At 44.8% G+C, this 21,607-nt stretch overlaps 1 protein-coding gene and 1 non-coding gene across 4 annotated transcripts in view; one reads left to right on the top strand and one right to left on the bottom strand.

Moving 5' to 3' along the window:
• The window catches only part of LOC126248330 (cytosolic purine 5'-nucleotidase), a 432,318-nt gene that overhangs the window by 202,656 nt on the left and 208,055 nt on the right, over positions 1 to 21,607 (top strand). The window lies entirely within an intron of this gene.
• Trnat-ugu (transfer RNA threonine (anticodon UGU)) lies at positions 7,827 to 7,901 on the bottom strand. Its single transcript has one exon. It is a non-coding gene; the product is annotated as a tRNA-Thr (tRNA).

The raw sequence follows: 21,607 nt of genomic DNA, 5'->3' as shown, positions 1-21,607 counted from the left end.
GGAGATGGATGCTTAACATTCAGTCGAGATTACGCTTGCATTGGACGGCGATGTATCAAAGAAGCTACCATGGCTTTTTTTTTTAAAAAAAAAAAGGGGGGGACAGTCTAGTAGTTGTAGCGGCGAGACAAAATAGTGTAAAACCTAACAAGGGACTTCAACACTGCACCATTCCGAATGGTTTAGTACGAGGTGGCGCACGAAAAGCAGGCCCCGAGGAATAGATTTCTCATTGTCGCCCGCCGGTTGTCATTTATTGTTTCGAAAATGTTCCGATTACGAAACTGTTCCGATTACTGTTCGGATTACGAAACTGTTGCGTCTACGTTTTGCATTGTCAGTATTGTATCAATATTCAATTATTACACGTTTATTTTTTGTAGTATCTGCTCTTGTCCGGCAAATCTGCGTGTTTAACTTGCGAGCAGTCTGCACTCGGGGCCCGTTTTTGTGCGCCACCCTTTATTACAGGTACTGTGGTTCAGTTCTCAGTTAAGAACATCATTACTTGCAAGTGAGACTGTTCATTAAGTTTCTAAGTGAGCAGACTATTGCATGCTGTTGCCTCATGATATACTTTTTTTTCCATTTGCGACGTTTGGGTATACTTCGTTATTGCTCTATTTCTTCAAGGAATACGCTACATGAAAAGAACGATTTAAGAAATAAGTTAGTGTGTGGCCGAAAAGTATCAACAGAGAATGCGAGTGTGCTGCCCAGAGGCTGAGATAGACGGCTTTACACAATGCCCAGGAGCTGATGTGAAATCCGACAGCGCGTCGCCTGGTTAGTCACGGAAGTGCGTGTTCCCGCTTCTTGGCCGTCGGCCGTGTTTTTCCGCACCTACCCGCGCCGCGCCTTTGTGCTGTTTATAAAGAACAGCTGTTCAGCCAGGAGAGGCGTCGCACGCACGTTGACCTTGACCGTGCTTCGGCTTCGCACACCCTTCTTCCCCGCCGCCCCCCACCACGAGCTACGCCCCCTTCCCAGCTTCTGCTTTCCTCGGCGCGTAAGTGTCGTTTTTTGTTGAAGCAACCTGTATACAGTCGCTTGACAGGTTTCCACTGTCATTCCCTCTTCCGCACACTGAGGGAAGAACGAGTTAAAATACCAACTGCATCATTCGCATTTACGATTTTCCCTGACTTCAGATAAGTGCTGAGCTTGTTTCCTCAGCAGAGCCATCCGTTCACTTCTCCGAAATTCCATAGCTACGTTAATATTTCTGCTGCAGCCACCGTGATGTCGACGAGACCTGATATTCAAAACTTATTTTTCTGTTGTTTTATCATTTACTCTACAATGTTACCTACCGTTCTTTCCAGTGATGGAGCAAGTGTTTCTAGCCCTATAGCTTTGTTTCATGAAATTCCTTGAAGACTCGTCGCTGAATTTACACACCTCGCCTGTGATCTTATTTGTTTTTTATTGACGAAATTTATTGGTTTATGTTTAAATTAAAGATTTTTGTTTTAACCAAGTAACCTGTATTTTCTTCTTTGTATTGCTAATACTTCTTCGTATTGAATTAGCTGCGGAGTGGAGCAGCCTCTGTTCTCTTGCATTCTGACAGGAAGTAAATGTTTTCGAATTTAATTTCTTAGAAAACTAGCTCCATCTAAAGCGTGCTTTAAAAGGGAACAAATGTGATATTTTTAAAGAAACTTAGAACAATCACCGTAAATACTGAATTTTCAAACAGATCTGTTTTAAAAACAAGTATTTTGTTGTTTGCGTTAGAATCCTTCATCCTACCACGAATTTTCTCATGTTTCATAAAAAATACCAGCACTACCTACTAATTCTCTTTGTCGTATGGTGTGTGGTGCGCGACTGACATAGTATGTATAGAACTAATCGAGTGAGAGTCGATCTCCTGCGGATTACACATATTAGCGGTCGTTCTGAGCTGTAAGACTGAAGAATTTCTAGGATCTACAACAGCTGCAGTTGGTTTTTATTTGTTAACCTGCAACCGATTTGTCTGTATTGCATCGTCTTCACGCTATATAAAACATAATCAGCTTAAAATCATACAATACATATCCTTACAATCTGACCTCTTCGTGGTATACAAAATGTGCCAAAAAATGGCTCTGAGCACTATGGGACTTAACATCTATGGTCATCAGTCCCCTAGAACTTAGAACTACTTAAACCTAACTAACCTAAGGACATCACACAACACCCAGTCATCACGAGGCAGAGAAAATCCCTGACCCCGCCGGGAATCGAACCCGGGAACACGGGCAAACGTGCCAAAAATCACATGGGAAAAATCACATGCCTTCACGATTGAAGTACTGCACATTCACGACGTTGTTGGGACGTTGCACCAAAGAAAATGATTTCCTATGGAGGAAATTCTACAATTAAAGATCACTGCGTAATTTTATCAGTTTCGGTGACGCAACATTCTGATAAAGTCGTGTGTGTACTGTACAATCATTGTAATTACACGTGACATGTCCATGTGAATTCTGACAAGTTTTGTTACCATAAAGTAGTGATATTGGAGGAATACGTTTTGTGATGCGCAGCTGGCCATGTTTTATACAGTACAGCCTGAAACTGGTCCAGTATAGACCGACATCGGTTGCTCAGTGATTAATAACAAAGAAATGCAGCTGTTAGAAGTTCCAACCACTTGACTACATAGGTTGTACTTTTTGTTTTCTGCTGACTGTGCTGTGATCCTGTGGACAGTAGATTAGTAAATTACCTGATGCAGCAATTATCAAGTGCGTTATAGTTTAGAAGGATTTTTTGAGATACTAAAGTTTAAGCAAGGATAATAAATCGCAGAAGGCACAAAGAACTGCAGTTATTTCGTTAAAGTTTGATCAACAGAAACCAGATGTAATTCATTGAAAATTTCTGCTGTGTGTTCCCAAAATGTGGCTTGGCGTCCCATTTTATAATGTTACTAAGTAGTGGGCCGCGCGGGATTAGTCGAGCGGTCTTAGGCGCTGCAGTCATGGACTGTGAGGCTAGGCCCGGCGGAGGTTCGAGTCCTCCCTCGGGCATGAGTGTGTGTGTTTGTCCTTAGGATAATTCAGGTTAAGTAGTGTGTAAGCTTAGGGACTGATGACCTTAGCAGTTAAGTCCCATAAGATTTCACACACATTTGAACATTTTACTAAATATTGGGATGCTCGATTAATCACAATAACGAAAGGCTGGGATCGGATGCAGGTTACGTGGACAGCTCCGGGGCAGCGTGAGCTCGTCTACCAATGAATTTTTACGTACGCAAAGGTTAATGTTGATAGGGGGAGATTTACAATCGTTTGCATAGCCCGTGAAAGTCCCGCGTGTTCTATTTATTCTGTTGTTATTGGGCGGAGTTTCCATGGCCTTCGCTACATTCTGCTTTTTCCTCGCGACTTCCTTTGGTTCCTCCAGTAGTCATAAAGTCACTGGCAATATGCATGACTCCATGTTCTGCTCTTGGAGAAGGGCGTATATTCTATTAGTATTTCCTATTATCTTTCTTTCGCCATATTCAGTATACGGTATATCCATCCGGTTCTTATGATTTTTCCTTAATAGCGCCTTGTCTTTTCTCTTAATTCATCATACAGTACTCGTTCTGTGATAGATACTCAGCAGACTCTTCGTAGGAAGTCTATATTTGCTGTCCGGAGAGCCATTTTATAGTTTTTTTTCTCTCTATGACTAATAACATACCGAACCACATGCCAAAATAAAACCTACACTCTGCACAGTGTCAGTTTTGTACTTTTTTGCCCGAATCTATAAAATACGAACTCATTTTCTATATTGTTTTGTATTGTAAATGTTTCCTGGGTATATTCTACACTAGTTTGCAGAACTCAAGGTTGAAAGTAACTTTCGCATGATATGTCACTGCCAAGTAACTTAGCTCGGTGAAATTTGGACAACGCATAGAAAAACTGCTACAGTATAATACAGAAAATATCTGAAAGAAATACTCAGTGAGACCAACAGAAATGACACTTTTATTCGAGACAATGATTACACTGAAGCTACCGCTGTTTATGATGGTGCGCTGGACATTACAAAGAGGGACATGGTTCCCAATAGGATGGGTTATCAACACAGACGGCAGTTCATGCTCAGGAACTGCTCCCATGCTGACTTCAAGGTTGGTAAGGAGTTCTTGTAGTAGGACGTCCTATCCATCGACCTGAGCGGTTGACAACTGCTAGGTGGCAGTTGGATATACAGCTCTGCACTATGTCTCCCCAATTCATCCCACATGTGCTCGGTGAAACTGAAGTCTGGGGAGACTGATGACCACAGCAGTTAAGTCCCGTAGTGCTCAGAGCCATTTTGAAGTCTGGGGATGGGCAGGCCAGTCCGTTCGCCGAATATCCTTTCGTTCCAAGCGCTACTCAACCTGGCACTGTTCGATGCGGTCGCGGATTGTCATCCATAAAAATTAACTCAGCGAGGAATATATCCCCAAAAAGACGCACGTGAGGAAGGAGTACAGTGTCACAATAACAACCGGTGAGAGTACCGAGTTCAAGAATTTGCTAACATTATGGCTCCCCAATCACAACAACTGGACCATAAAAAAAAGAGAAAAGAGGTGCTGATGAACGCGCTCTCATATAGCGAGTGATGGGCACCCAGGAACATTAACCTGGTCGTTCAGATATTATGGTACGGGGAGGCATTATTTTGTATAGGCGTACGTGACACAGTACAGCTACCGATCAACGTTATTGTTACACTGCGCTCCTTGCGCATGGTTGCCTTTCAGGGTTGCGTGAGACCTAACTTCACTCTTACGGATGACAATGCGCGACCGCATCGAACTGCGCAGGTGGAAGAGCTCTTGGAAAGAAAGGATGCTCGGCGATTGGACTGCCTGCCCGTTCTCTCGCCTTAAATCCCATTGAGCATCTGAGTGATGCGATGGGCAGACGTATTCCAGCACTCCACAGGCACCAAGGACAATCTAACAGTTATCGACCTTGCTGGTGGAGCATTGAAACCCCATACCGTAAGAGCTCCTACCTACCTTGTGGCCAGCATGGGTGCACGTTGCAGAACATGTATTGCCGTCCGTGGTGATCATACACCCTATTAAGAATCATGCCCCGTCTTTTGTAAGGTCCAGGAAACAATCATAAATCGTGGTGACTTCAGAACAATTATCCTCTTTGAATATTAGTGTCATTTCAGTTCGACTAACTGCCTATTTCTTTCAGTTACCTTATGTACTACACTGCAGCAGTTCTTTCCATGTACGGTCCAGATTTCATCGAGCTGTTACTTGGCACGGACACAACACGCAAGAGCTACTTTCGTTCTTAAGTTTTGCACACCAGTATCTTCAGAGATTTTAAGCTTCCCAGATGCCTGGTCTCGTTGAATTTTATGAATTCTTTCATGTATTGCTGTGGATCTATTTTGATCTACTATTCTGAAGTATTCTGTTTTACGCATACTGTCTCTGGGAAAAAGAGTAAAATAAATCTCAGCTTACCGTAACTTATATTACAGTGGGATTGGTTTCGGTTGTTAAATGTTGAAGAAGTATCACTTGGGTAGGGGATGTAGTGATACAAATACCTGGGCGTTCTGCGGACTGACGACAAGACCCATCCATTCCTAACACAGGAAGCGTCACGCGTCGTCAAGAGAGAGCTGTAGACAATGGGGGGCATTGTACGGAACCAAGTACACTGCTGGCCACCGTAAATGCAACACCAAGAAAGACAAGAGGTAGCACAACAAAATTTATTTTGTAGATAACATGTTGACCAAGTATCAAATGATTACGTTTACAGATGTCTGTGACATGTGGTTCCTGCCAGAATCAGTAGCCAGAGTAGCCGCCATTGTTGGAGATCACCGCTGCCATACGTCTCGGCATTGAGTCAAAGAGACGTTGGATGTTTTCCTGGGGTACAGCAGCCCAAGCAGCTTCCACACGTTGCCAAAAATCATCTAGTGTGGCAGCTAGGGATGTAATCTGGGTCACTCGTTGAGCAACCATGGATCACATGTTTTCTATCGGCGAAAGATCCGGAGAGCGAACCGGCCAGGGAAGCACTTCAATCTGGTTATTGACGAAGAACCTTTGGACAATGCGTGCCACTTGTGGTTGCGCATTATCCTGTTGAAATATGGCTGTGGCCGAGCCCTGAAGGTAAGGAAGGACAACTGGCTCCAGCACCTCGGATATGTAGCGCCGGCTATTTAAAGTACCGGCAATGCGTACTAGAGGCGTGCGAGAGTAATATCCAATACCGCCCCATACCATAATACCCGGTGCAAGACCAGTGTGGCGGTGCATAATGCAGCTGTCCAGCATCCTCTCTCCACGGTGTCTTCACACTCGAATCCGACCATCGTGGTGCTGCAGACAGAAGCGTGCCTCGTCAGTAAAGACAACGTCATTCCATTCTGCCGTCCACATCCGTCTGTCATCACACCATTGGCGACGGAGACGTCTGTGGTTCTGCGTCAATGGTAGACGAAGCAATGGACGTCTTGCGGACAGACCACTCTGCTGTAAACGGCGTCGAATGGTACGCGCAGACACTGGATGATGCGTTACAGACGCAATGTGCTGTGCTATGGTTCGGGATGTCACTGAGCGATCCGTCACTGCCATGCGCACAATTTGCCTATCAGCACGTGCAGTGGTGCACCGAGGTGAATGCGATCGACCACGTCGGTCCGTCGTACCCTCCTGCATCCAACGGTCGCATATCCGCATTACAGTTGTTTGATTTCGTCCAACACGACTATCGATTTCTCTGTATGATAATCCACAATCTCGGTAAGCCACTATCCTCCCTCTGTCGAACTCGGATACTTGATCAAACGATGTTCGCTGTTGTCTACGAGGCATAACTGATCGTCTTGTGAAACAACCACAAGGTAAACACACGTGCCGAACGTACACTCGTCGAAATCGCCAAGCCTTAAATGGCGCTATGAGGTGGCGCCACAGGCGCGCGTGATGTGCGTCTGCGCTGAAATTCTAATCAGTTGCATATCTCATCGCTGCAAACCCATGGTGTAAATTTCACTTGATTCGGATACTTCCTTCAGGGTGTTGCATTTACGGTGGCCAGCAGTGTATTACGGAGCGAGACGTGTTTGCTTCTAGGTGTGCAGCTTCGGCAAGCTATTCGTGGACTCAGTTGGAGATCATGACTAGCCGCACAGCTGTTGTGTCACTTAAACCGTCGCGAGAGGAATACGGGGAATGTCACTTTTCTTGCATCCCAGCTGCAAGGTGTGACAGCTGTTGCAAATAACGATTCATAGACTACTTTATTTGCTTGTTTCTAATGTTTGTCAGTTATAACGCGCAGTACTTCAGTCACCGTTGAAACACGTTAAATCTTGTAAACATTTTATGGAAGGATTGTTACATTCGTGTAAGCCATTCGGTTGGAGAGGTTTTGGGTGTCGTCGCTCGATCGTCGCCATCAGAAATGTCTGTATCTACATTCATACGCTAAAAACCACTATGAAGTGCATTACGAAGGGTACTTTTCATTGTACCAGATGTAACTGTTGTGGAGCACGGGAAGAATGACTACTTAAACGCCTCGGTGCTTGCTGTAATTACTGTAGTACGTAGGTGGCTGTGGTATATTCTTAGATTCCTCACTTGATAGTGGTTCTTGAAACTTTGTGATTAGGTTTCCGAGGGGTAGCTTGCGTCTACCTTCAAACATCTACCAGTTAAAGTTTTTCAGCATTTTCGTGACGTTCTCCCGTGGATCGAAGAAACCTGTGATCATTCGTATATATGGAGATGGTATCTGTTCTTTCGGACATATACATCAACGGGGACAGTTGAAAACGTGTGCCCCGACCGGGACTCGAACCCGGGATCTCCTGCTTACATGGCAGGCGCTCTATCCATCTGAGCCACCGAGGGCACAGAGGATTTTTTTTTTTTTCACTAGCTGCTTATATTTTATGACCGACCGTCTAATTTCTTATGGTGGGTCGTATATTGCCACTAAGCCGCTGTGACTGGGTCCGGGGTCCGCAGTGACTGAAAGTAACACCACACCGGCTCCCGTCCCCACTCACACCGTTGCCCGTGTCCCGCCACGTGGAGGCGGGCTCTGTTTAGATCCATTTGATATCTTTTTTTTTTGTGCAGCATTAGAAAAACTTATAACTAATACAAAATCAAGTAAGAAATTAATAAACAAAACGAAATTAAATATTTAGAAAGATGGAAGGAAGAGAACTGAATAGAGAAGTTATAGGTATAATATGGCCCGTCACCTGGTTGTGGGCGGCGGCCCGGGTCTTGGAATGACCCTCAAGACGCTGGCCGTTGCTCACCATGCTTTTAACATCTACCATCCTAAAAACTACCTTAACTAGAAGAGATTAGGGTACGTTAAAGCTAGAAACTAAGACTAAGACCTCCATGACCAGCCTGCTAAACTATTTACGATATACAATAGAGAGGTAACTGATTTTGTGCTTGGCTCAAAGTTGCTAATGAAAGGGTACTCGTGGTAAAAGTAATAAGGTAATGACGCTAACGGTTTGTGTTGAGCCTGCAAGGCTCCTAGTAGGGTACATCAGGCGCAAGCACCTCCCGGCCCCGCCGACAACACGACCTGAACGGTGGTTTTCCCCGATCTACCATAGGTATCCGTCGGGTTGGGCTCAAAAGAGAGGAACCACAATTAAGATCCTTCCATCCAGGACGTGCGCCGCCTCTTACCAGGGGGGCGTAGGTCCCTTGAAGAGGTGCCCAACTTTAAGCTTCAGATGAGAAGTTCTTAGTATAGTGGAGGTTGAGGTATAGGCTGTGTAGGTTGGTTGTACAAACAGTTCACACTTAGCCAATGAGACTTACAGTGATACGTGGTGTGGCAGTTAGCACCTTCCGGCCCCGCCAGCAACACAGCCTGAGCGGTGGTTTTCCCCGATCTACCATAGGTATCCGTCGGGTTGGGCTCAAAAGAGAGGGATCACAATTAAGATCCTTCCATACAGACTGCGCTGCCTCTTAACGGAAGGTGTAGGTCCCTTGAAGAGGTACCTAGCTTTCAGCTCTTATTGGACATGGAGATGCTGTTAACTATTTATATATACGGTGCAATCTGTTTTTAGGATTGTGTGTGACTTGTGCACCTCTTGTCGGTTGTTCCACTCTGTTCTTTGAATTTGACTTGGTTGACACTATGGACCATCCGCGCTGGACGCTTCAATATCTGTGTTGGTGCCCTGGTCTGTATCTGTTTCTTCTTCATCACTCGTGGTGCTAATCATATCTGTATCCCCCTGGGCAACGTGACGTCTGTTTGGACCGACTTGCCTTCGGTAGGGTCTGTTGCGCAAGTATTCTATTTGTTGGATCTTCGAGATTTCGTCCGTTAGTTTGTTGAGTTCAGTCCACCTTTCCGGGTCGCGTATTATGGCATGTAGTTCGTTCTGTGTGTTCAGGTGATTTATGTGTACTGTGTGTCTTACGTTCGTGCGTTGTCCGCAGAAGAAGACAGTATGTTCAGGGGAACCTTCTTCCCCGCATGTGCATCTATTAGTCTGCTACAGACTCACGCGGTACAGGTGCGTGGGATAAGGGCCATGTCCTGTGATGAAATGTACCATACCGCGGCTGGGATCAATATGTTTTAGTTTTAGTCTTTCCCGGATGTCAGGGAAGAAGTTGTAGACACGGCGGCCCTTATCGCTGTTGGCCCACTCGCTCTGCCAGGTATCCACTCGCCATGCTCTGAGTTGGCGTGTTGTCTCAATCGGTACACCAGTGATCTGCCGAACCTGGTCTATTCTCCCCATCCTAAGCCAGTACATTGCTGCGCGGTACCTGATGGTGATATCTATGGGGAAAATTCCCATGACGACACATAGTGCGTCATTTGATGTTGTGTTGAATGCCCCTGTTAGCCGAAGTAGAACACTTCTTTGGCCTCGACGTACAATGGTTCTGTTGGTTGAGAGATTTAACTTGTGGGCCCACGTACTGGCAGCAAAGCATAGTACTGACTCGAAGAGAGCGCAATGGTATGTTCGTGTCACTGACAGGGGTAGTCTGAATTGTTCCGAATTTAGCCTAGCCAGTTTGTGTAGTATCTTTTCTGCTTTGTTTGTGCATATTCGCATGTGTTCGTGGAAGTTCAATCGTTCATCAATGTATACTCCTAGATAGCGTGTGACTGCTAGTCTTTTTATGTTTGTGTCCCCGATTTTGACTATTGGGTTCCTGCGCAGGATACCCTTTAGCAATGTAAAAGTTGTTTTGTTTCCTGCTATCTTTAATTTATTATCTGTGCACCATTGGGTTATTGTCCTAAGTGTTCCATTGGCTCTTTCTTCTAGCTGGGCACGGTTATTTGCTGAAACTACGACGAGTAGATCATCAGCATAAGCGACAGCTCCATCTGTCAAGATGTGCTCCTCTAGTAACTGTAGGAGCGGTTCTATAACTATGTCCCAGAAGATGGGGCCGCAGATCGACCCTTGTGGACAGCCTTTTGTAATTCGTTTAATCACTTTCTGGTTGTCCATTTGCCAAACGACCGTTCTGTCTCTGCAGTAGTCCATGAAACTATTATACAGAGACTCCGGTACCTGCAGGTGTCTGAGCCTCTTGAACAAGGCTGGCCACCAGAGGTTGTCGAAGGCACCTGAGATGTCTATCATAATTGCAAGTGTGTATTTGGAGGGTGTGTCGTGTACTATTCTGAGTGCTCTGTTAATTGCCGTCGTCAGCACAGAGGATAGTGCGATTGCAGGGATCCACATTCCCAACTTAATGTCCACACACTACATTCGCAGTGCCCCTGCCCACTACACTCATTACTCGCGCAGACAATCTGACCGAGTCCCGTAAGAGTTCGGGCAATGCGTGTGCATCCGCACAGAAGAAGGAGGTCATGGCCGGTTAGCCTTAACTATATATGGAGATGGTATCTGTTCTTTCGGACATGTCCGAAAGAACAGATACCACGTTGAAACAATTTTAATGGCCAGTAGTGTACTTAAACCTAACTAACCTAAGGACATCACACACATCCATGCCCGAGGCAGGATTGGAACCTGCGACCGTAGCGGTCGCGCGGTTCCAGACTGTAGCGCCTAGAACCGCTCGGCCACTTGTTTCTCAACCCTGTCATTCTTTTTTTGCGTACTGGGACAGTTCCCCGAATTATCTTTCTACTTTGCAGTAGGCAGTTAAAGTGTCTCGACTTAAGGAATAAACATGAGCGTTCCCGCTCCGTAAATACGTTGGTCAACCAGTGCTCCCTTACTGGTCTTCAATTATCAAGGTTCATATGCTTATACGAAGACAGGCGGCGGGATTAATGTTAGTAGAAAACTTGCAGCTATATTTTTTGTATACATAATCCGCGAGACGCAATCGTGAGGTTAACATGGTATAAGTGCAAACCCAGAAATCTGAGATATTACTTCAGCCGACATGGTAAATCTGTTACAAAAAGTCAAAGAATAGATTTTATAATGACAATTATCAGACAGAAACTTAGTTTACATTGTCTTTACCAGGACGAAATGATGCGTAGGCCTAAGTATTTCTTAGTCCACCATCAACATGGGCAAAGTAAAAGGCACACCCAAACTCATTTTCTTCTCGTGCTTCTGCGTTCTATAGATTCACGGAGAAACTCATAATTTTCTCTGCCATAAGTTGTATCTTTAAATGTCACCTTTTTATCAGTCAAAAGTAAAGTTTATTATGACACTGCGTATGCACTTATGTAACCAATATTTAGCCGGTTATACGCACGGTCCGATACGTTATATCCTTTCATTGAAATATGTCGTTGACCCTCATAACTGATCCGATGACAGCACGATGTTAAGAGGGAGATGACAATGCTGGTAAGTCGTAATTTTCCTACTTCTTTCCCTTATCCAAGCCAGTAACAACGGATCGAAATCCTTCATTTAGGTTTTTCGTGGGTACCCTAAAACTTTTATGGCAAATTATGATGTGGTCTATTCCTTCGTCCATCTTTCTCCAAATCAGCTGAACTGACAGTTTTTAACTACCTTTCTTCGAGTCTAGTTGATACTCTGCCTTATAGCTCTATAAGCATACAGTCACAGCATGTGACTCTCTGGACTGCTGTTCGATAACTGACGATCTCAGATACCTCATGTTTTCCTGTAGCTTGCTGCCTGTGATTCCCCGCCCCGCCCCCCTCTCCCCCACAGTTAGACACTGCAGATATCGAATATCTTTCATGTTTCATTCGACTGTGAGCACAAGAACTCTTGTCTTACTCGTGATAATTTCGTAACCTCTTCCTTTACTCCGACTTGATGTGGACGCTAAGTCATGGAAAATTCAGACCATCCTGATGGGTTACCCCTTGCCCAGATCTCTTCCAATTAATCACAATCTCCAGTCGCTGTCTCCACTCTTTGTTCCATCAGAGCTATATGTCAACGTCAGATCAAAGAACAGGGCTAATGTATCTGTCTTTGCCTTTGCCATTGCAGTTAACCGTTCATACCCTAGTTTTTCGTTTATTTACGCATACCACTTCAGGTTTGCTTCTTCTTTTGAGCGTTCTGTCGTAATGTATCGATAATCAAAGTCCGCAAACAAATCGCAGACAAGTCAAGACTGTCTTCAAAAGTTAATACGTTGCGTGAAAGGCAGAAGCATCGTCACTTTTACTCGAGAAACGAGCTTGAGCGTAACGGGCTATCTTGAACACGAAGATCTTTTCCATGCTAACCATCATGCATTCAGAAAACATCGATCTACATCTACATAGATACTCTGCAATCCACCGCACAACGCGTGGCGGAGGGTACCCCATACCGCTACTAGTCTTTTCCTTTCCTGTTCCAATCGCAAATACAGCGGGGGAAAATTTCCAAATGCCTCCGTAAGAGCCCTAAAGCCTCGTTCCATATCTTCGTTGTCCTTACGTGCATTGTATGCTGGATGCAGTAGACTCGTTCTGTAGTAAGCTTTAAATGCCGGTTCTCTAAATTTTCTCAAGAGGGTTCCTCAATAAGAATGTCGCCGAGCCCCCCCCCCCACCCCCCACCCCCGTGGATTCCCGTTGCAGTTCCGAAGAACACTTGCGTGCACACAAGCAATATTCAAGAATAGGTCGTACTACAGTCCCATATGCGGCCTCCTTTACAGATGAACCACACTTTTCCAGAATTCTCCCAATAAAACGAAATCGACCATTCGCCTTTCCTATCACAATCCTCACATGCTCGTTCCATTGCATGTCGCTTTGCAATATTACGCCCAGATAGTTAAACGACATGACTGTGTCAAGCAGAACACTATAATGCTGTATCCGAACATTACGGCTTTGTTTTTCCTACTCATCTGAGTTAACTTACATTTTTCTATATTTAGAGATAGCTGCCATTCATCACACCAACTACAAATTTTGTTTAGGTCATCTTGTATCCTCCTACAGTTACCCAACTTCTACACCGTACCGTACACCACACCATCATCAGCAAGCAACCGCGGAATGCTGCCCATTTTCTTCGCCAAATTATTTATGTATACAGGATGAACGCTAATAAAACTGACAAACTGCATGCGAGGATTCCTGACTGGAAATGGAGCGAAAAAGGTCCTGTGAACATGTGTCCGGTAATGCATCGTTACCACAGTAGTTGACGCTGACGAATGAAATTCCCTCTGACAACGTGTCGTGTGTTCCTTGTATGTTGAAGGGTGTGTGATTGACGCAGCGTACTGTGAGCAGAGAATGGTCCGGTACTCATGTCGGGAACAAGCCGAGATGGTGTCTGTGTACGGCCAAGCACATAGAAACGTTCGAGAGGCAGCACGGCTATACCAAAACAAGTACCCTCACAAACGCCAACCACATCACACACCATTTCAAGCCCTCTTCGGGCGTTTGTATGATCGAGGGTCCCTTCAAGACAGATGAACGTGCAGGGAGGCGGCGGACTGTCCGTACACCAGATTTGGAGAACCAGATTCTACAGGATACTAAGACGAACCCTAGTACAAGCTCCAGGCAAGTGAACCGCCAACATGGTGTAAGCCAAAGTACGATGATGAATATCCTGCGTGACAGCCGTTGTTATCTCTATCACCTGCAACGAGTGCAAGGATTATCAGCAGCGGATTTCCATCTACGGAAATGATTAACCTTTACCAGAACTGGCATCATCAGTCTGCATAATCGTCATCTGTGAGCTACAGACAATCATTGGGAAATAGTTGAAGCGACTCATCCGCATCGATTCAGCAGCAGTGTGTGGGCAGGAATTCGAGCCGATCACACACTTGGACCGTTCATTATTCAACAACGCCTCGACGGACGAACATACATGGACTTCCTGCGGAATACTCTGTCTGGGCTGCATGAGAATGTGCCTTTGACCATACGACAGGTGATGTGGTTTCTGCACGACGAAGCATCACCCCTCTTCCGCTTTCCATTTCCCTGACACCTCAAAAACATTTCCGGGCGTTGAATAGGGCGCGCAGGCTTTGTAGCACGGCCTGCTAGATCACCGGATTTAAATCCCTGGATTTCTACCTCTGAGGGCATCCGAAAAGCGTTATGTATGCTGAACCAGTTCCTGATGTACAGACCCTTTAACAGCGTGTTCAAGAAGCTTATATCGCTATTCGGTGAGATGCCGGAACTTGCGAGAGGATGCGGCAATCCATGATGCGACGTGTGAACGCGTGCATTGATCCAATGGAGGCCACTTTCAACATCTGTTGTGGCTGGATACAGTGCAGCTCTGCACTGTGTTCCCGTACGATCTGTTGTCGTTGCACACACACACTGTCCATTTCCGGATACATGTTCATAGGACCTTTTTTTCCCTCCATTTCCAGTTAGGAGTCAGTCCCTGAAGTTTGCCGGTTTTATTAATGTCCACCCTGTATAGAGAACAACAGTGGTCCTATCACACTCCCCCGAGGCGCTCCTGACGAAAACCTTGTCCTTGTACCTGATGAACACTCGCCGTCGAGAACAACATACTGGGTTCTATAACTAAAAAGTCTTCGAGCCACTCACATATCTGTAGACCTATTCCATATGCTCGTACTTTCGTTAACAGCCTGCACTGGGGCCGCGTCAAATGCTTTCCGAAAATATAGAAATATGGAATCTGCTTGTTGTTCTTCATCTATAGTTCGCAGTATATCATGTGCGAAAAGGGAAAGCTGAGTTTCGCACTTGCGTTGCTTTCCAAAACCACACTGATTCGTGTACTTCAACTTCTCGGTCTCAAAATGTATTACATTCGAACTGAGAATGTGTTCAAGGATCCTGCAGCAAACCGAAGTTGGCGATATTGGTCTGTAATTATGCGGGTCCGCTCAAGAGCACCCCTGCGTATAAGAAGGCTAAAAGAACGGACCCGCTTTTTTCCAGCCGTTTGGGACTTCGCGCTGGGCGAGAAACTCGCGATAAACGCAAACTAGGTAAGGGGCTAATGCTGCACAGTAATCTTTGAAAATCCGAATTGGGATTCCATACGAACCTAGTGATTTATTTGCTTTCAAATCTTACAGTTGTTTCCCTACGCCAGGGATGCTTATTACTACCTCGTCCTTGGCACACGTGCGGTGGGACAAAGCATCAAATGATCAAATGTGTGTGAAATCTTATGGGACTTAACTGCTAAGATCATCATCCCCTAAACTTACACACGATTTAACCTAAATTATCCTAAGGAACAACACACACAGCCATGCCCGAGGGAGGACTCGAACCTCCGCCGGGACCATCCGCAGTCCACGACTGCAGCGCCCTATACCGCTCGGCCAATCCCGCGGGGCGACAAAGCATCTCCGAGGTAGCTATGAAGTGGGGATTTTCCCGAACGACCGTTTCATGAGTGTACCGTGAATATCAGGAATCCGTTAAAACATCAAATATCCGACATCGGAGCGGCCGGAAAAAGATCTTGCAAGAAGAGGATCAACGACGACTGAAAAGAATCGTTCAGCGTGACAGAAGTGCAACCCTTCCGCAAATTGCTGCAGAATTCAGCGCTGTGTCAGCAACAAGTGTCAGCGTGAGAACCATTCAACGAAACATCATCGATATGGGCTTTCGGAGCCGAAGGCCCGCTCGTGTATCCTTGATGACTGCACGACACAAAGCTTTGTGCCTCATCTGGGTCCGTCAACAGCGACACTGGACTGTTGGTGACTGGAAACATGTTGCCTGCTCGGACGAGTCTCGTTTCAAATTGTATCAAGCGGATGGATGTGAACGGGTATGGAGAAAACGTCATTAATCCATGGACCCTGCATATCAGCAGGGGACTGACTGTCCAAGCTGGTGGAGGCTCTGTAATGTTGTGGGGGGTATTCTGTTGGAGTGATATGGGACCCCAGATATGTATAGATTCTACTCTGACAGGTGAGACGTGTGTAAGCGTTCTGTCTGATCACCTGCATCCATTCATGTCCATTGTGCATTCCGACGGGTAATTCCAGCAGGCCAATGCGACACCCCACGTCCAGAATTGCTACAGAGTGGCTCCTGGAATGTTCTCCTGGGTTAAAACACTTCCACTGGCCACCAAATTCCCCAGACATGAACATTATTGAGCATATTCGAGATGCCTTGCAACGTGCTGTTCAGAAGAGATTTCCACCCCTCGTACCCTTATGGATTTATGGACAGTCCTGCAGGATTCATAAGTCAATTTCCTCCAGCACTACCTCAGACATTAGTCGAGTCCGTGACACGTCGTGTTGCGGCACTTCTGCGTGCTCGCGGGGGCCCTACACAATATTAGGCAGGTGTACCACTTTCTTTGGCTCTTCAATGTAGAATTCCATGAGAAGCTTCGTGTTCGCGCTTTATGACACTTCTGGAGACCGAAAATCTCCTCTGTAGGGATAGGCATGGATTACGCAAACGATCGTTTGAAACCCAACTCTTTATTCGTCGGCGAGACCCGTAAGGCAGTAGACGCGGGCTCTCAGGTTGGTTCCGTGTCTCGTGGCTTCCAGGAGGCGTTCAATACAGTTCCGCACTGTCGCCTGCTGAATAAAACACGAGCTTACAGAATATCAGACCAGTTTTGTGACACAAGAGTTCATAGCAAATAAAACTCTGCATGTCATTCTTAACGGAGAGAAATCTTCAGACGTATAAGTAAGTTCGGGCGTACTCCAAGGGAGGACCATTACTTTAAACAAATGACTTCGTAAGTTCCATGACGTTTTTCGCGAGTGATGCAGTTATATACGTAGAATCCGCAAGAACGCTAGAAAATTGTAGCGAAATGCAGGAAGCAGATCATTCATTTCTAAATCCTCACAGACAAAAGCTTTTTAAATGCTTAGTACTTCCTTTCCAATATAAATTGTAGTTCCTAGAATACCGTGAAAACAGCCATTTATAAGGGTATAATTTTGCACTTATCGAGTACTACAGTCACTGATCTCCATCTGGACTTCTAAGATCCAAAATGCGACAGTTTTATTGGCAAATAAATACATCATCTTAAAAATAAGTGCAGATTTTAGAAAATCATTTCTACGTGTGACATGATGGCCAGATACAGTAGCTCATTGTGCGCCATAATGACAGTCGTTATTGTGCTGTCCTTGTTCCGAGCGACATGTGCTTTCCAACACCGTTGTTGGCCAGCGGAACCTAGCAATTGCGGTAAACGACAAAATGGCTCTTAACCAATGACGCTTATTAGACGGTCCCTTACTTGTAATAGGCCAACATTGTCGCGGGTGTTACGTGCGAAGTGCCCGAGCGCCTCAGCATTCCTGGCAGACTACCAGCGCAGGAATACAACACTTTCGCGGAACTGGATGCGACCATTCACGCTTAAAATAAACTTCCTGCAACACTGACGCCGCTGGTGATCACTTTTGTGGTATTGTTTGATGTGTAGTGGTATTTAGAGAAATTTCAGTGTGTATTTGTTCGTATTGCAATAGAAACGATGTATAATTTGCGAGAGAAATTTCTGCTGTCTTCTTAAATCGATTTCAGGTCAGAACGAACTACACCCAAATACGTAGCTTTCTCGAGGAAATTGTCACTAGTTACAATTTTTTCCGTTCCTAGTTACAGCATTGCTAATGCTTTAATCAAGTACAGGTAGCAAATGAGGGCCTGCAGTTCTGAGGTACAATTTTCGCAGAAGAGGAAATTTATTGTGCTCTCACAGTAATCAGAGGCGCAAGTGCTATCGCAATAGTCACTAAATGCGAGGCCTCCAATGCATTTTGACATTTAACTGCGAGTCAGTACTGCTGTAAATCCCAGACACGTATATGGGGCTGGTTGCTCACCCAGCAAAGATGCCTTTTCCAAATTTTCCCAAGTTCGCTCGATCATTTCAGGCTGTCTACAGAAGCGCGATAAAGTGATAGGGTGTATGCAGTGGTTTTTTTGGAGCTGTTTAATTTACTGACCAGCACTTGTGGATTAGTTTGCATTAGGTACAGTATACTGATTTTCATTTTAACATCTAAATATATGCTTTTTGAAACATTTTCGAAAATATTAGTATTTTTTCTGGCATACATTTCAACGAACTGAATCAATGGCAGCGTTTCTTCCATATAACTTTATTTTTGGTGTTACCGTTTGCAGTCATTTACACGGGCATTAATATTAGGATACTGTCCACCATTCGAAGCTACAGCATCCGCCTGTATACTGTAGTACCGTACAGATCCATATATACAGGGGATAGGCAAAATAATGTGAACAGTGGTAGTAATGGGATGGGTGTGTTTGATGGTCAACAATGCGGGTGAGGCACGTGTCGCGCTGGACTGCGCTCGTTCAGTACGGACTGGGCATCAATGCAACTTGTTTACGAGTAGTGTACACTTCGTATTTGCATTCAGAGGCCGAGGTCGACGTGCAATGAAAGATCTAGCAGAGTTCCAAAGAGGGCAGATTGTGGTGGCCCGATTAGCTGGGGCATCATTAACCAAGACAGCCAACTTATTGAATGTTTCAGGAGCAATTGTTTCAACAGTCTTGACAACCTACACAAAACATGGAAAGATATCATTGTGTAAACCTAATAGTGGGCGCCAATCAAAACTAAATGACAGAGATCGTCGTACGCTAACGCGGTGTAAAAACAACACAAAACTACGGCGGCTAAAGTGACTGCAGAGATCAATAGCCATCTTTGAGACTCGGTATCTTTCGGCACTGTCCGTCGAGAACTGCATAAACCGAATATTCATGGACGAGCTGCTATATCGAAACTATTAGTGACGACACCCAATGCAAAGAAGAGTAAAACATGGTGTCAGGAGCATAAATCATGGACGGCTGATCAGTGGAAACACGTCATATGGTCCGACGAGTCAACGTTTTCGTTATTTCCAACATCGGGGCGGATTTACGCCTGAAGAACGCCAAAAGAAGCCGAAAATCCTGATTGCTTGATTCAAATGGTTCAAATGGCTCTGAGATTGCTTGATTCCAACGGTTAAGCATGGAGATGGAAGTGTGATGGTCTAGGCAGCCATATCATGGTATTCTGCTGGTCCCGTCATTACTCTCAAAGGCCGTGTTACAGCCAACGATTATGTGAACATTTTAGGTGATCAGGTGCACCCCATGATTCAAATGCTGTTCCCCGACAATGATGCCTTATTTCAGGACGACAATGCACTCATTCACACAGCCAGGACAGTACAATGGTGGTTTGAGGATGATGCAACTGAAACTGTAGCGTCTTCCCTGGCCAGCACAGTCCCCGGACTTTAACATTATCGAACCCGTTTGGACGGTATTTGAGCGCAGACTCAGAAACAGATTTCCGCCTCCCTCGTCACTACAGTAGTTAGACCAGTCCCCTAGAACTTAGAACTACTTAAACCTAACTAACCTAAGGACATCACACACATCCATGCCCGAGGCAGGATTCGAACCTGCGACCGTAGCAGTCGCGCGGTTCCGGACTGCGCGCCTAGAACCGCTAGACCACCGCGGCCGGCAGTTAGAAGACATTCTGATCGAAGAGTGGCATAACATTCCACTGGAGACTATACAATCATTATATGCCAGCATTCCAAGAAGAATGGCAGCTGTATTTCGGGCAAATGGTGATCCAACCCCTTATTAATAAACCATTCCCAAGTAAGTACAGGTGTTCACATTATTTTGCCTAACCCCTGCATGTCTTAGAGGGTAATATACATCAATATTGTTTCTCGTTATATCTGTGTGCAAGTCACCTAGAAGTACATACACTGTGTCTTACGTGCTAGGCATCTTCTGATAAATGGAATCGAATCTTACCTTATTTACCTCCGTCAGCTCCATCTGCCTCGGTTGTCCTGGGACACAGAGCAGCCGGTATCCATATCTAATTTTCTTGACGACACGTAAAAAAAGTAGTTATCCATCTGACTAATTATAAGAGAGAATTATTTTGATGACACAACGCCGTTTTAGGTAGGTCCTTTATCCGATTTTAAGCTACTTACTACAAGTCTTCATTAACGGCTTCCATTTTATGTGCTTAGGAATGCAAGTATGGTTTATGATTATTCAACCTAATGTCTTCCACATTGCTTTCTAACTGAGAGAGTGTCAAAGATTACGTTGTTAGACAATGGAAAACCGCATCTTGGACTAAAGATATGATTATCAAAGACGTTTCCGAACACTGAAGTTGTCAGAAATAAACACATTCTTATCATGACTAGAAACTATGGTTCTTCGCCGACAACACGCGAAGTATCTGCATGTAGTGAATGTCAGCAGTTATGTTGTACGTTTAGGGGCTATGATGGCAGGAAATCATGAGACATGAACGAGTGCTCCAAAATTTCCACAGAATGATAGGAACACAAAAGAAAATTTTTGATACTTGAGTGAACATAAGATACTTGTAGGCGGCGTTCAGTGCCGACAGAGGAAGCCGACAGAGGAAATCAGAAATATGTACATACGACAGTGTACACTTTCGTATCTTTGTATACGTTCCCAAGTAAATTGGTTCAGAACATTGACGCTGTGGAAGTTATGTGACTCATACGTAGTAGACCAAATAAAATTGTTGAACAACAGCTGGGGTGAACAGTTCGGATAGATTCCAGTGTCAAGTAGAGGTCTCTTCCTATCTCTTCCTCTCATTCCTTCCACTTTTCTCTCTATATTTCTTTTTTGCAGACAATTCCTACGCAGTATATGTCCGAACCAATATTTTTTCTATGTATGATCAATTCTGGTAACCTTCTTTCTTCCCCTATTTTCTTAATTACTTCTTCATTCTTAAGACAGTCAGTCCCTTTCACCTTGAGCATTCTTCTCAAAACTTTCTAAATATATTTCTTTCTTTTTAACTGTCTTTGATTCACTAGTGTATCACGCTACACGCCAGACGTAACATGCAGCAGATCTTTTCGTCAGCTCTGTTTGAATTCTTGTCGATGTTAATAACTGTTTCACCTTTTCAAATGCTTTCTTTCTCATACATGTCTCACTCTTTATTTGTTATGTGCTGTTTCTGTTCCATGTCATTAAACTTCCCAGGCTCAGAAAGGGTTTCACTATATCTTTTTTGCCCCTGAGAATAGTTAACTAGAGCTTCCTTCTTGCTTATTCTTATCGCTTTCCTCCTTTATTTTCTATATTTACCT

This window comes from Schistocerca nitens, chromosome 1, assembly GCF_023898315.1.
Source record: "Schistocerca nitens isolate TAMUIC-IGC-003100 chromosome 1, iqSchNite1.1, whole genome shotgun sequence".
Classification (NCBI taxonomy): domain Eukaryota; kingdom Metazoa; phylum Arthropoda; class Insecta; order Orthoptera; family Acrididae; genus Schistocerca; species Schistocerca nitens.
Note: the sequence above shows the minus strand (reverse complement) of the source record. Positions and strands in the feature narration are given on the sequence as shown.